The sequence below is a fragment of the Bos grunniens genome, chromosome 13 (genome assembly GCF_055505025.1).
Source record: "Bos grunniens cultivar Pamir isolate PY7600 chromosome 13, Bosgru_T2T1.0, whole genome shotgun sequence".
Lineage (NCBI taxonomy): Eukaryota > Metazoa > Chordata > Mammalia > Artiodactyla > Bovidae > Bos > Bos grunniens.
In genome coordinates, this window is record NC_141177.1 from 51,851,668 (window position 1) to 51,865,822 (window position 14,155).

The window sequence follows — 14,155 nt, forward strand, 5'->3', positions numbered from 1 at the left end:
AACAATAATAACAGTATCATTTTTCAAGCAGTATATATGCTAAGGCTTTATCTGTATTATAACATTTAACTTTTGTAGTATACTCTGAGAAAACAAGGGCTTAGACAGGTTTAGGAACTTCATCAAGACCTTGCAGATGGTGGTCAGGTGAGCACCCCTGTGACTCCAAGGCCCATGATCTGAATCACTCACTGTGGCCAGGTTCTGCAGAAGCCCAGAATTACAACAGAACAAATTAACTGCTGGGCTTTAATTTGTCACACCTCTCTTATGGGGGTAATTTGATCAGAATCAAATGCCTCGTCTCTCTTATGAGAAGTGAAATCCATAAACTAGAAAGGTGTGAGAATGAAGATTTCACTTTTTCTGCATCAGCCAAATTCATCTTCATTCAGAACATTTTTGTGCACTCTTCGTCCACGTATTGGAAAGAATGAAATTTTCAGAGATATTTACCCTTATCTAAAAATTTTCTCACACCCTAAAGGAAGATAAACTCAAAATAGTTTAAAGGCCTAAATGTAAGACCTAAAACAATAAAACTCCTCAAAGAGAACATAGGCAGGACAGTCTTTGACATAAATTGTAGCAATATTTTCTTGGACTGGTCTCCTAAGGCAAAAGAAAAAAAAAGCGGAAATAAACAAATTGGACTCAATTGAACTAAAGAGATTTGGCATGGCAAAGGAAACCATCAATAAAACAAAAGGACAACCTACAGAATGGGAGAAAATATTTGTAAATGATGCAACCGACCAGGGTTAACATCCAAAATATATAAACAGCTCATACAACTCAATAAAAAAAACAACCCAATCAAAAAATCGGCAGAAGACTTGAATAGACATTTTTCTGAAGGAGACATACAGATGGGTAACAGGCCCATGAAAAGATACTCACCATCGGTAATTACTAGAGAAATGCAGACCAAAACAACAGTGGGCTATCACCTCACACTGGTCAGAATAGCTGTCATCAAGAAGAACACAAATAAATATCAGAGAGGATATGGAGAAAGGGAACCCTCATACACTGTTGGTGGGAATGTAAACTGGTGCAGTCCCTATGGAAAATAGTATGAAGGTTGCTCGAAAAACTGAAAACAGAGCTACCATAAGATCCAGCAAGTCCACTCCTGAGTATATATCCAGAAAAAAATGAAAACACTAGTTTAAAGAGATACATGCACCCCAGTGTTCACAGCAGCATTATTTACAATATCCAAGACACAGAAACAACCCAAGTGCCCATCAACAGATGATTAGATTAAGAAGATGTGATGTATTTATACAATGGACTATTACTCTGCCATAAAAAAGAGCGCAGTGCAGATGAACTTAGAGAATACTATACATAGTGCAATGTCAGAGAAAGACAATTATCCATCATATGATGTCACTTATATGTGGAACCTAAAAAACAATACAACTGAATGTATGTTTAAAACAGAAATAGACCCACAGACATAGAAAACAAACTTATGATTACCGAAGAAAAGAGGAAGAGGGGAGGGACAAATGAAGGATATGAGATTAACGGATACAAATTACTGTATATGAAATAGATAAGCAATAAGGATATACTGTATAGCACAGGGAATTATACCCATTATCTTGTAATAGCCTGTAATGGAATATAATCTGCAGAAATACTGAATCACTTTGCTGTATACCTGAAATTATTGTAAATCAACTATACTTCAATTTTTCTTTCAGTTTTTTTTTTTTTTTTTTTTTGATGTGGACCATTTTTAAAGTCTTTATTGAATTTGTTACAATATCATTTCTGAGGTTTTTTATGGTTTTTTTTTTTTTTTTTTTTTTTTGACGGCAAGGCATATGGGATCCTAGCTTCCTGAGGAGGGATAGAACTCTCACCCCCTGAACTAGAAGGTGATGTCTCAACCACTGGACAGCTAGGGAAGTCCCTATACTTCAATTAAAAAAAAGAGATTGCTTGGAGAGGAAGGCAATCAATAGAGGCCATCTCAAAACTCCTGACCACCAGAGGGCGGTAGACCCCACAGATCCTCGCTACTCTATAGCGCTGGACCAGCAGCAGCATCACCTGGGAGCTGGCTAGAAATTCAGTATCCCAGGCCGCGTTTCTAATCGATTGAATGAGAAGCTTCATTTCAACAAGATTTCCTGATAACTTGTATGCCAGTTAAAGTTTGAGAAGCACTCTCCCAAATTGTAGCTTGGTCAATCAAGAACCAAATAGCCCTAGAAAGTTTCCTGTTCTTAACATATGATAGCAAGTCCATTATTGAGTATTTACTGTGAGCAAGGCATTTTGTGTCCACTGCCTCTCATTGTCATCCCAGGCAGGTGTTCTTAATCCTCTTTTTATCTGGGAAGATTGAGATTCAGAGAGATTAAGTAACTTCATAGAAACTACAAAGCCAAATAGAGGTACCTTGGATTTGAACACAGATATATCTTCTGGCTGAGCAATATTATTTTCCATTGTTCTTGCTACTTTTTGAAGTACTGTTTGAAAAGACATGTTTTCGGGTCATAAAAAGATAGAAAGGAATTCGGTTAATTTTACACTTGCCTTGACTCTGCTATTCTCTTTCTTAATGTTTCAAGTATAAGGGTTCTATCTATCTGGTAGATAAGAGGACTATAATAAATAATAGGAAAATTCAGAAATGTTTTTAATGGTCATAATAAATTCATCTTTTACTTAAATAGTTCTGTGTCCAGTGGATATGTATCCATCCCTCCATTTCCATATAGCTCAGTGTGGCCCTTGGACAAGCCCTATGATTTCTAGATCTACCAGTAGATGTCAGTATTTCTTTGGACACCACAATGGCCATTTGGGTTTTTGCCTTACCATTCTGTCATCAATGAATGAGTTTTGTTATTGTTGTTTGTTTGCTTGTTTTTACATTTTCACTCACAGCAGTCTTCTTAGCCTGGTATCTTCAAAGGTGTTAATGACCCAGAAGCAGTTTTCTCTGTCTCTGTCTCTCTGTCTCTTTCTCTTACACACACACGTCTTTTTATGGAAAAAATTCAAATAAAGGGTTTTATCCCAAGGAGCTCTTCCTGTGCCAAGGTTGGGAAAAAACATTTGAGGATACTAAAGCTAGATTTAATCGAGCTTCTGGCTTGTCAATCAAACCCACTCCACTCTCCAGGAATTAATCAGCTACTGTCATGTTCAATGCCAAGCCAAAAAGAACTGCCCCTTGAAAAAAGTGACTCAGAAATCAGCAGGACAGACAGCTCACTCTAAGTACTTTCATCAGAGTTACCTCGGGTAAGACCGTAGCCTCCTACCAAGGTTTTATTTATTTCTCAAATTATATTTTATATGCAGATGTTTTCTGGGACCTGTTTCAGAACTTTATTAAATGTGTAAGAAGGCTGAATAATTTATCAGGTGAACAGAAGGCTGGAATTTAAGTAGATGTGCATTTGATTTTAGACGCTGGTGTTTGCGTTGTGTGGCTTCTCCTGCCAGCAGTAGGTGTGCTACTAACAATTAAACACTTCCCAGCTGAGGGCTTTTTCTTGTCTGCTTTCCAAAATGATTTGGCTCCTTTTTTTACTTTTGCTTTAGATTAGCCACAGAAAATCATTTGACAGGTATCTGAAGAGACTAACTTCGCTAACAAGGGAGGTTATTAGTAGCTTCTTGGTAAGAAAAAAAAAGTAAATCCTGAGAGGGATTAAATAAGAGTAACACTTTCTGAGTCATTAGGTGCTAGACAAGTTAAAATACCAGGAAAATACACTATAGCATTCAGTTTGGCACCAGGTAAGGACTTAATGGTTCTCTGGATTTCCCATATTCTGTGTGGAACATTTAAGCCCTTCAGAAGCCTAATTAGCAAGCATTTTAGTTCACATTGCAAAAGAGGACATGATCAGCTGTTAGCTGGCAAATTTTGAAGCACTTTAGGGTTACTTCATGATGTCTGATCTATATAGCAATTATATAGATGGATGGTGAGAGTTACTCTCTTCAAGAAGTTTGGAAATGGAGCTAGTTTAGTATTTTTCAGAACTCATGTATTTATAAGCTAGGTTTTGGGGTTTTGTTGTTGTTCTTAGTATTCAATAGTGGTTGAGAGCACACACTTTGTTTTTTGTTGTTTTAGCATTTTATTTTTTATTGGAATATAGTCAATTAACAATGTTGTGATAATTTCAGGTGGCAGCAAAGGGACTCAGCCATAGATACACATGTATCCATTCTCCCCCAAACTCCCCTCCCATCCAGGCTGCCATCTGAGAGCATAAGCTTTGGATATGGATTAAAGTCCCAGCTTTATAACTTACTGGCTGGATGGCTTTGCATTACTTAACTTTTCTGTAAACCTCAGTTTACTCATCTGCAAAATGGGGATGATAAGCCTAGTTAATAGGGTTATTGTGAGATCTCCAAAATCCAACTAGAAAAACATCTTTGCTCTAACTTCACCCCCTACTCTAGGGATTAGTTTTAGAGATTTCTGGGATAGTTGACCTGCCTAAGATTTGATATACTCATTTAATCATCATATATCAAACGTATACTGTGTGTCAGGCAAGTGTGTGCTGGGTATTAAATATATGGTAGTGAACAAGGAAAAAGGGATCCCGTCTGCCATGGAATTTACATTCAAATAGGGGATGGAGAAAACAGATCAACAAGCACACAAATATACGATAACATTATTCCCTGGTGGCTCAGATGGTAAAGAATCTGCCTGCAATGCAAGGGACCTGGGTTCAATCCCTGGGTGGGGAAGAGCCCCTGGAGGAGGGCATGACAACCCACTCCAGTAGTCTTGCCTGGAGAATCCCCATGAACTGAGGAGCCTGGTGGGCTATGGTCCATAGGGTCACAAAGAGTTGGACATGACTGAGTGACTAAGCACAGCACAGGGGACACAGAAAATGGATCAACAAATGCACAATATATAATAACATTATAGACAGTGAAAAGTGTAGTGGAGAAAATAAGGAAAAGGAACAGAAAGTGAAGAAGAAAGTCTCTTCAAGGAAGTGATCTTAAAGGAAAATGATCATTTAAAAACTTTAGCAGGGCCTTCATGAAGCTAAAGAGAGGCCATTAAGGTTCTTAATGGCCTTAAGAACCCTAGAGAAAGATGCTTCAGCAATAATTCCTGTGGCCTTCCCTGACGGTCTAGTGGTTAGGACTCAGTGCTTCTACTGCCGAGGGCTCGAGTTTGATCCCTGGTCAGGGAACTTAAGATCCCACAGGCCATGCAAGGTGGCTCCCCTCCACCTCCCCAAAACAACAACAACAAAAATGTTGATAAGTAAGTAATGGATTTCTTTACTCACATGCACACAAAACCAGGACATAGTCTGAAAAAGAAGAGAATGAAAGAGGGGCAGACACTGCTCTGTCTAATAATGGGATAGTTTCTTCTCTTTGGAGAGTTAGAGCATCTTTGCAGGTTAGGTTGCATCCAAGGAAATATTCTTTAACAAGAATTATTGTGTGGTCCTCGGTGAGGTGACCATGATGGTTCAAAACTCCCTTCAAGAAAACCTACTGTGGAACATAGTTGATTGTCTCCATCTGTCACTTTTTGAGGTCTACTTTGGAGTCTCCATTCATTTTCAGTCAGTGCTACCTTTAGGCCATTCCCAGACAATGACTGAGCATAACATGTGTGCTGGAATAGGACCATTTGTTGGATGCAGTACTTCTCTAAAAGATAACTTTTGCTCAAGACTCCTCATTAGTCTGGCCAAAATTTTTCTTAGAGCAGCACTGTAATCAAAGGCTCTTCTTACTCAATTCTTCCTTCTCTTTCTCCTTTCACAGATGCCAGACCTGCTTTGTAGTTTGAAGGTTCTCCCTCCCTACTTCTCTAGCTCCCTGTGTCCTTCATAGGTATTTCATCCAATAAATCTTTTGCATATCCATTCCTTTTTTGGCTTCTACTCCTTGGAAGACCTGAACAGACAAAGTTGTGACCAGGAGTGGTCAGAGAAAACAGGTGGTAAGATGAAATGTGCAGGCCAGGGCTCCATGAGGCAGACACAAGAGCTAGGTTTGTTAACAGATCTAAGGATGCGGACATGAAGGGTCCTGTAACCATTAGTAACTATGAAGCCACAGTTACCATCATGGCTGGCAAGGTTGGAAGGGACACTAAAGAGATTTGACCCACAGGAAATGGTGGAGATGGTTAATAGACCCTGGCTTCCTTATGAGCAAAACAGACAGTTACCCAACAAAGATGCTTCTTAATTTCTCCAACTCAAAGAAGGCAACAATGGAGGAAGAAAAGGCAGATCACCCATCAAAATGTCTTTAAGGTTTTTTTGATGTGGACAGTTTTTAAAGTCTTTATTGAATTTGTTGCAATATTGCTTCTGTTTTATATTTTGGTTTTTTGGCCTCAAAGCATGTGGGAACTTAGTTCCCTGACCAGGGATCAAACCCACACCCCTGCATTGGAAGACAAGGTCTTAACCCTGAACCACCAGAGAAATCCCCCATTAAAATGTTTTGATATCTTGCTCAATTCTGATTTGAGCCAGTGTTCAGATCTAGAACACGTTGACTCTAAAGGTGGTTGGGGCCCTAGAGAAAGAACCCTGAGATGCTTCAGCAATAATTCCTGAAATTATCCCCAAGTCTTTCCTCTAAAAGGACCTCTAGTCATTTACTTAAGTGACTATACTCTGAGAAAGAGGAATAACCTGATTTTTTGAGGGCTTTTGGACACAGGGCATGAATTGACAATGGTACCGAGGTCTGAAGCAGTTTCATGGCCTCCTTGCTGGAATGAAGGATTATGGGGTCCAGGAGACAAATAGAGTCCTGGATAAAGTCCAGCTCACAGTGGGCCCACTACGTCTACAGACTCACCCTGGTCATTTTCCTGACCCCTGAGTATGTCATCAAAATGGACATCCACGGCAGTTGAACTGTGGCCTGAGAAGTGACAGCTATCATGGTTAGGAAAGGCCAAGTGAAAATAACCTCCTCTCCATTTTCCCAGCCAAGATATTAAGTCACAAACAATTTCATATCTCAGAGGGATGGCAAAGATTCATGCCACCACTTGAAACCAAAAGAATGCTAGGGTCGTGGTGTCTATCACGTCCCAATTTAATTCTCCAGTATGAGCCTTGCAGAAACTCACAGGATCCAGGAAAATGACTGAAGACTATAGCGTGCTCAGCCAAGTAGCAGCCCCAGTTTCATGTATTGTGCTGGATAAAGCACTTTAGGATTGACTATTTTGATCTCACAAATTAGTGTGAGATCAAACTAGTGTGTGTTTGCAGTCCCACAACATTGTAAATCAACCGTACTTCAATTTAAAAAGTTGTTTATTTTGAAAAATGCATACTTCTCTCTCTTCTGGGCAGCTGGTTGGATGCTATACTTTATCTTCTTAAGCTTTGGCCTGAAGACAATAGTCCATCCTTGGCAGGAACATACTTATAACATTTTTTAGAACTTACACACACACACACACACACACACAGTATTTGAAATTCAACTTTGTGTCATTTTGGTGGGCTCCAATTTTATGAACTCAAAATTTACTTACAGAGGTTATTTAAAAGAAAGTCCATTCACCAAATAATGCTAACACAGAGTTGTTTTGGAATAGATCACCTCAGATTTTTTTTCTGATCAACCATTTTAGACGGTTGTTCCCACTGCAAAATCTTGTTGCTGATTTTATCAGATACCATAAAATCTCATCAACACGGTACTGTCAAGAGGACTTCATGGTCAGCCAAGAAATGTACTGAAAGCCAGGCATAGGTCTGAGTACATCAAATTGTTGACCAGAACAAACTGGTACTGCCTGGATAACATTCTGCTTCAGCTATGCTCTGTCAGTTTGAAGCAAAAGAACTCAGTCACTTGTGGGCTTGAAAGGGCTTGAAAGGTGACTGCTCAGAACAGCAGGAGGGATTTGCTGAAGGACATGGCAGTTGGAACAAAAAATTGCCTGTTTTTGCCAAACCCCAGAGGGAGAAACATTTTGAAATATATTCTGCCTGGAGCTGATTGCATAGTTTCATAGACAGTTCACCCAATCTACCACCTGGGGGCAATCAACCTCTCTCTCCATATTTCAGTTCAGTTCCGTTCAGTCACTCAGTCGTGTCCACTCTTTGCGACCCCATGAATCGCAGCATGCCAGGCCTCCCTGTCCATCACCAACTCCCAGAGTTCACTCAGACTCACGTCCATCGAGTCAGTGATGCCATCCAGCCATCTCATCCTCTGTTGTCCCCTTCTCCTCCTGCCCCCAATCCCTCCCAGCATCAGAGTCTTTTCCAGTGAGTCAACTCTTTGCATGAGGTGGCCAAAGTACTGGAGTTTCAGCTTTAGCATCATTCCTTCCAAAGAAATCCCAGGGCTGATCTCCTTCAGAATGGACTGGTTGGATCTCCTTGCAGTCCAATTGCTCTCCATATTTAGTTCTCCCATAAACCACTTTATGACCAAAGAACCACAGAGGGAAAGAGTGATTGTCTGGAGATGGTGAGGAGCACATTCAATGATCTTACTCTACCCATAACCCTAAACTGTGTAGATGTGCTAAAATGTGTGTCCTTAGTTGCTCAGATGTGTCTGACTCTTTATGACTTCATGGACCGTAGGCTGCCAGGCACCTCTGTTCGTGGAATTTCTCAGGCAATAATACTGGAGCATGTTGCCATTTCCTACTCCAGGGGATCTTCTCAACCCAGGAATTGAAGCTGTGTCCTCTGTGTCTCCTGCACTGACAGGTGGGTTCTTTACCACTGTGCCCTGGGAAGCCTGTGGTCCATATTATCCATCAGTCAATTCAGTTACTCAGTTGTGTCCGACTCTTTGCAATCCCATGGACTGCAGCACGCCAGGCTTCCCTGTTCATCACCAACTCCCAGAACTTTCTCAAACTCATGTCCATTTCATCCTCTGTTGTCCCATTCTCCTCCTGCCTTCAATCGTTCCCAGCATCAGGGTCTTTTCCAGTGAGTCAGTTCTTCGCATCAAGTGGCCAAAGTATTGGAGTTTCAGCTCCAGAATCAGTCCTTCCAATGAATATTCAGGACTGATTTCCTTTAAGATCGACTGGTTGGATCTCCTTGCAGTCCAAGGGACTCTCAAGAGTCTTCTCCAACACCACAGTTCAAAACCATCAGTTCTTCGGCACTCAGCTTACTTTATAGTTCAACTCTCACATCCATACTTGACTACTGGAAAAACTATAGCCTTGACTAGATGGACCTGTGTTGGCAAAGTAATGTCCCTGCTTTTTAATATGCTATCTAGGTTGCTCATAGCTTTTCTTCCAAGGAGCGGACGTCTTTTAATTTCATGGCTGCAATCACCATCTGCAGTGATTTTGGAGCCCCAAAAAATAAAGTCTCTCACTGCTTCCATTGTTTCCCCATTTATTTGCCATGAAGTGATGGGACCAGATGCCATAATCTTAGTGTTCTGGATGTTGAGGTTTAAGCCAACTTTTTCACTCTCCTCTTTCACTTTCATCAAGAGGCTCTTTAGTTCTTCTTCACTTTCTGCCATAAGGGTAGTGTCATTTGCATGTCTGAGGTTGTTGATATTTCTCCCGGCAATCTTGATTCCAGCTTGTGCTTCATCCAGCCTGGCATTTGGCATGATGCTGTCTGGGGAGGCCTTACAAATAGCTATGAAAAGAAGAGAAGTGAAAAGCAAAGGAGCAAAGGAAAGATATAAGCATCTGAATGCAGAGTTCCAAAGAATAGCAAGAAGAGATAAGAAAGCCTTCTTCAGCGATCAATGCAAAGAAATAGAGGAAAGGAACAGAATGGGAAAGACTAGAGATCTCTTCAAGAAAATTAGAGATACGAAGGGAAGATTTCATGCAAAGATGGGCACAATAAAGGACAGAAATGGTATGGACCTAACAGAAGCAGAAGATATTAAGAAGAGATGGCAAGAATACACAGAACTGTATAAAAAAGATCTTCACGACCAAGATAATCACAATAGTGTGATCACTGACCTAGAGCCAGACATCCTGGAATGTGAAGTCAGGTGGGCCTTAGAAAGCATCACTACGAACAAAGCTAGTAGAGATGATGGAATTCCAGTTGAGCTATTTCAAATCCTGAAAGATGATGCTGTGAAAGTGCTGCACTCAATATGCCAGCAAATTTGGAAAACTCAGCAGTGGCCACAGGACTGGAAAAGGTCAGTTTTCATTCCAGTCCCAAAGAAAGTCAATGCCAAAGAATGCTCAAACTACCACACAATTGCACTCATCTCACACGCTAGTAAAGTAATGCTCAAAATTCTTCAAGCCAGGCTTCAGCAATATGTGAACCGTGAACTTCCTGATGTTCAAGCTGGTTTTAGAAAAGGAAGAGGAACCAGAGATCAAATTGCCAATATCTGCTGGATCATGGAAAAAGCAAAGAGTTCCAGAAAAACATCGATTTCTGCTTTATTGACTATGCCAAAGCCTTTGACTGTGTGGATCACAATAAACTGTGGGAAATTCTGAAAGAGATGGGCATACCAGACCACCTGATCTGCCTCTTGAGAAATTTGGATGCAGGTCAGGAAGCAACAGTTAGAACTGGACATGAAACAACAGACTGGTTCCAAATAGGAAAAGGAGGACGTCAAGGCTGTATATTGTCACCCTGTTTATTTAACTTACATGCAGAGTACATCATGAGAAACGCTGGACTGGAAGAAACACAAGCTGGAATCAAGATTGCCGGGAGAAATATCAATAATCTCAGATATGCAGATGACCACCCTTATGGCAGAAAGTGAAGAGGAACTAAAAGGCCTCTTGATGAAAGTGAAAGAGGAGAGTGAAAAAGTTGGCTTAAAGCTCAACATTCAGAAAACGAAGATCATGGCGTCCAGTCCCATCACTTCATGGGAAATAGATGGGGAAACAGTGGAAACGGTGGCAGACTTTATTTTCTTGGGCTCCAAAATCACTGCAGATGGTGACTGCAGCCATGAAATTAAAAGACGCTTATTCTTTGAAAGGAAAGTTATGCCCAACCTAGATAGCATATTCAAAAGCAGAGACATTACTTTGCCAACAAAGGTTCGTCTAGTCAAGGCTATGGTTTTTCCTGTGGTCATGTATGGATGTGAGAGTTGGACTGTGAAGAAGGCTGAGTGCCAAAGAATTGATGCCTTTGAACTGTGGTGTTGGAGAAGACTCTTGAGAGTCCCTTGGACTGCAAGGAGATCCAACCAGTCCATTCTGAAGGAGATCAGCCCTGGGATTTCTTTGGAATGAATGATGCTAAAGCTGAAACTCCAGTACTTTGGCCACCTCATGCGAAGAGTTGACTCATTGGAAAAGACTCTGATGCTGGGAGGGATTGCAGGCAGGAGGAGAAGGGGACGACAGAGGATGAGATGGCTGGATGGCATCACTGACTCGATGGACACAAGTCTGAGTGAACTCCGGGAGTTGGTGATGGACAGGGAGGCCTGGCGTGCTGTGATTCATGGGGTTGCAAAGAATCGGACACGACTGAGCGACTGAACTGGACTGAACTCTGCATATAAGTTAAATAAGCAGGGTGACAACATATAGCCTTGACGTATTCCTTTCCCAATTTGGAACCAGTCTGTTGTTCCATGTCTGGTTCTAACTGTTGCTTCTTACCTGCATACAGATTTCTCAGGAGGCAGGTAAGGTGGTCTGGTATTCCCATCTCTTTCAGAATTTTCCACAGTTTATTGCGATCCACACAGTCAAAGTCGTATCCGATTCTTTGTGACCCCATGGACTGCAAAACAATAATTTAAAATTATCCATATTTAATTGGAATATGGATAATTAAATATTATCAGGATATTTAATATTGTCCATATATAATGCAGGATAATTAAATATTATCCATATTTAATTGGAGTTAAAAGATGGAATTTCTTGTGCTGGGGAAAAACAGGCAATAAATGGGAAGAGAAAGCCTTTTGAGATTCTCAAGCATAGTACAGGCTTTCTAGATTTTACTTTAGACTATATAATATAAAATTCATTTCATTCAAAAGATGCATGCACCCCAGTGTTCACAGCAGCACTATTTACAATAGCCATGTCATAGAAGCAACCTAAATGTCCATTGACAGAGGAATGAATAAAATAGATGCCATACATATACAAAGTGGAATATTACTCAGCCATAAAAAGAATGAAGCAATGCCATTTGCAGCCAACATGGATGGACCTAGAGATTATCATACTAAGTGAAGAATGTCAGAGAAAGATATCATATGGTATCACATGTATGTCAAATCTAAAAAAAATAATACAAATGAACTTGCTTACAAAACAGACTCACAGATTTCAAAAGCAAGCTTATCGTTATGAAAGGGTGGATAAATAAGGAGATTGGGAGTAATATATACACATTACTATATATAACATAAATAATCGACAGGGACCTACTTCAGGGAACTCTACTCAATACTCTGTAATAACTTAAATGGGAAAACAATCTGGAAAAGAATGGATACATGTATATGTATAACAGGCTTCCCTGGTGGCTCAGCTGGTAAAGAATCTACCTACAATGTGGGAGACCTGGGTTCAACCACTGGGTTATATGTATAACTGAATCACTTTGCTGTATATCTGAAACACACAGCATTGTAAATCAACTGTATCCCAATGTAAAAATTAAATTTTAAAAAATTTGTTTATAGATAGTGAACTATTAGGTATGGAATTTGTGAAGTGTCAAATCTTTGATAAATCATAAAGGGACATTAAAACCATCCAGTTATCCTCTCTTTTCCTCAAGTAAGTATACATTGCTTCAAGTTCAAGAAGACAGTGACTGAAAGACAAGATTGGGTCTCATTACAGAAAGGCTTGGGAAAAAGCTTTGTGTATACAATGGTGCATCTCCCCTTTAAGGGTCCTTTTCAAGATGATTTTCCAATTAATGTATGTTAGAATAATGCTCACTCTGTCATAAAGCGAATATCCATGCACTTGTTATGAACTGAATGTTCATGTCTCCTCAAAATCTGAAACCCCTAAACCCCAATGTGAAATATTTGGAGGGGCCTTTGGAATTAATTAGGGTTAGATGAGGTCATAAGAATGGAATTCTAACAATGGGACTAGTGCCCTTGTATGAAGAGAACAGAGAAATAGCTCCCAATTTCCTTCTCTCCTCCCTCCCTCCCTCCCTCCCTTCCTCTCTTTCCCTCTCTCTGTGCCATATGAGGATTCAGGAAGAAGATGGTCATCTGCAAACCAGGAATTGTGCTCTCACCAGAACCAGTTCTTGATCTCGAACTTCTCAGCCTCCAGAACTGTGGCATAAATGTTTGTTAAGACCCTCAGTTTATGATATTTTGTTATAGCAGCCCAAACTAAGATCCATGTTTTTTTTTAATTGGAGTCTAATTACTTTACAATATTACATTGGTTTCTGCTGTACAACAATGTGAATCAGCTGATGGTGCTAGTGGTAAAGAACTGCCTGCCAATGCAGGAGGCATAAGAGACATGGGTTCAATCCCTGAGTCAGGAAGATCTCCTGGAGAAGAGCAGGGCAACCGTGTCAGTATTATTGTCTGGAGAAACCCATGGACAGAGGAGCCTGGTGGGCTACAGTCCATGGGGTTGCAAAGAATCGGACATGACTGAGCATGCGCATGCACACACACAGTGTATATATGTCAATCCTAGTGGAGACAGACATCAAGAGAATATAATAGAGCATCCCAAATAATCCCGTGGATCTCATGGAGGGAAGGAGAGGATGAGATCCATGGGTTTATTTGGGATACTCCATTATAGTCTCTTGATGTCCGTCTTCACACCGGTACTACACCATTATATTTTACTTTACCCCATCTGGTAAGACATATCTTTCTAATGCAGTGTTTATCTTATCTCAGAGAGAATCTTATTTCTTCTCAGCCCATTGCTTTTCTTTGCACATAATTTGTCTGTAAATAGTTTGGAGTTTTCTAAATAAGCAATAATATTGTTTGCAATTAATGACAGTTTCATCTCTTTTTCTATTACTATGTCTCTCTTTTTCCCTATAGTACAGTATTGGATAGGAGCAGGGATAGAGGTATCTTTGTTTTTCTTGATCTTAAAAAGAAGAATAATTATATTATTTCACCATTGTTTTTTATGCTTACTCTTGGTTTCTAATAGCTATCTCATATT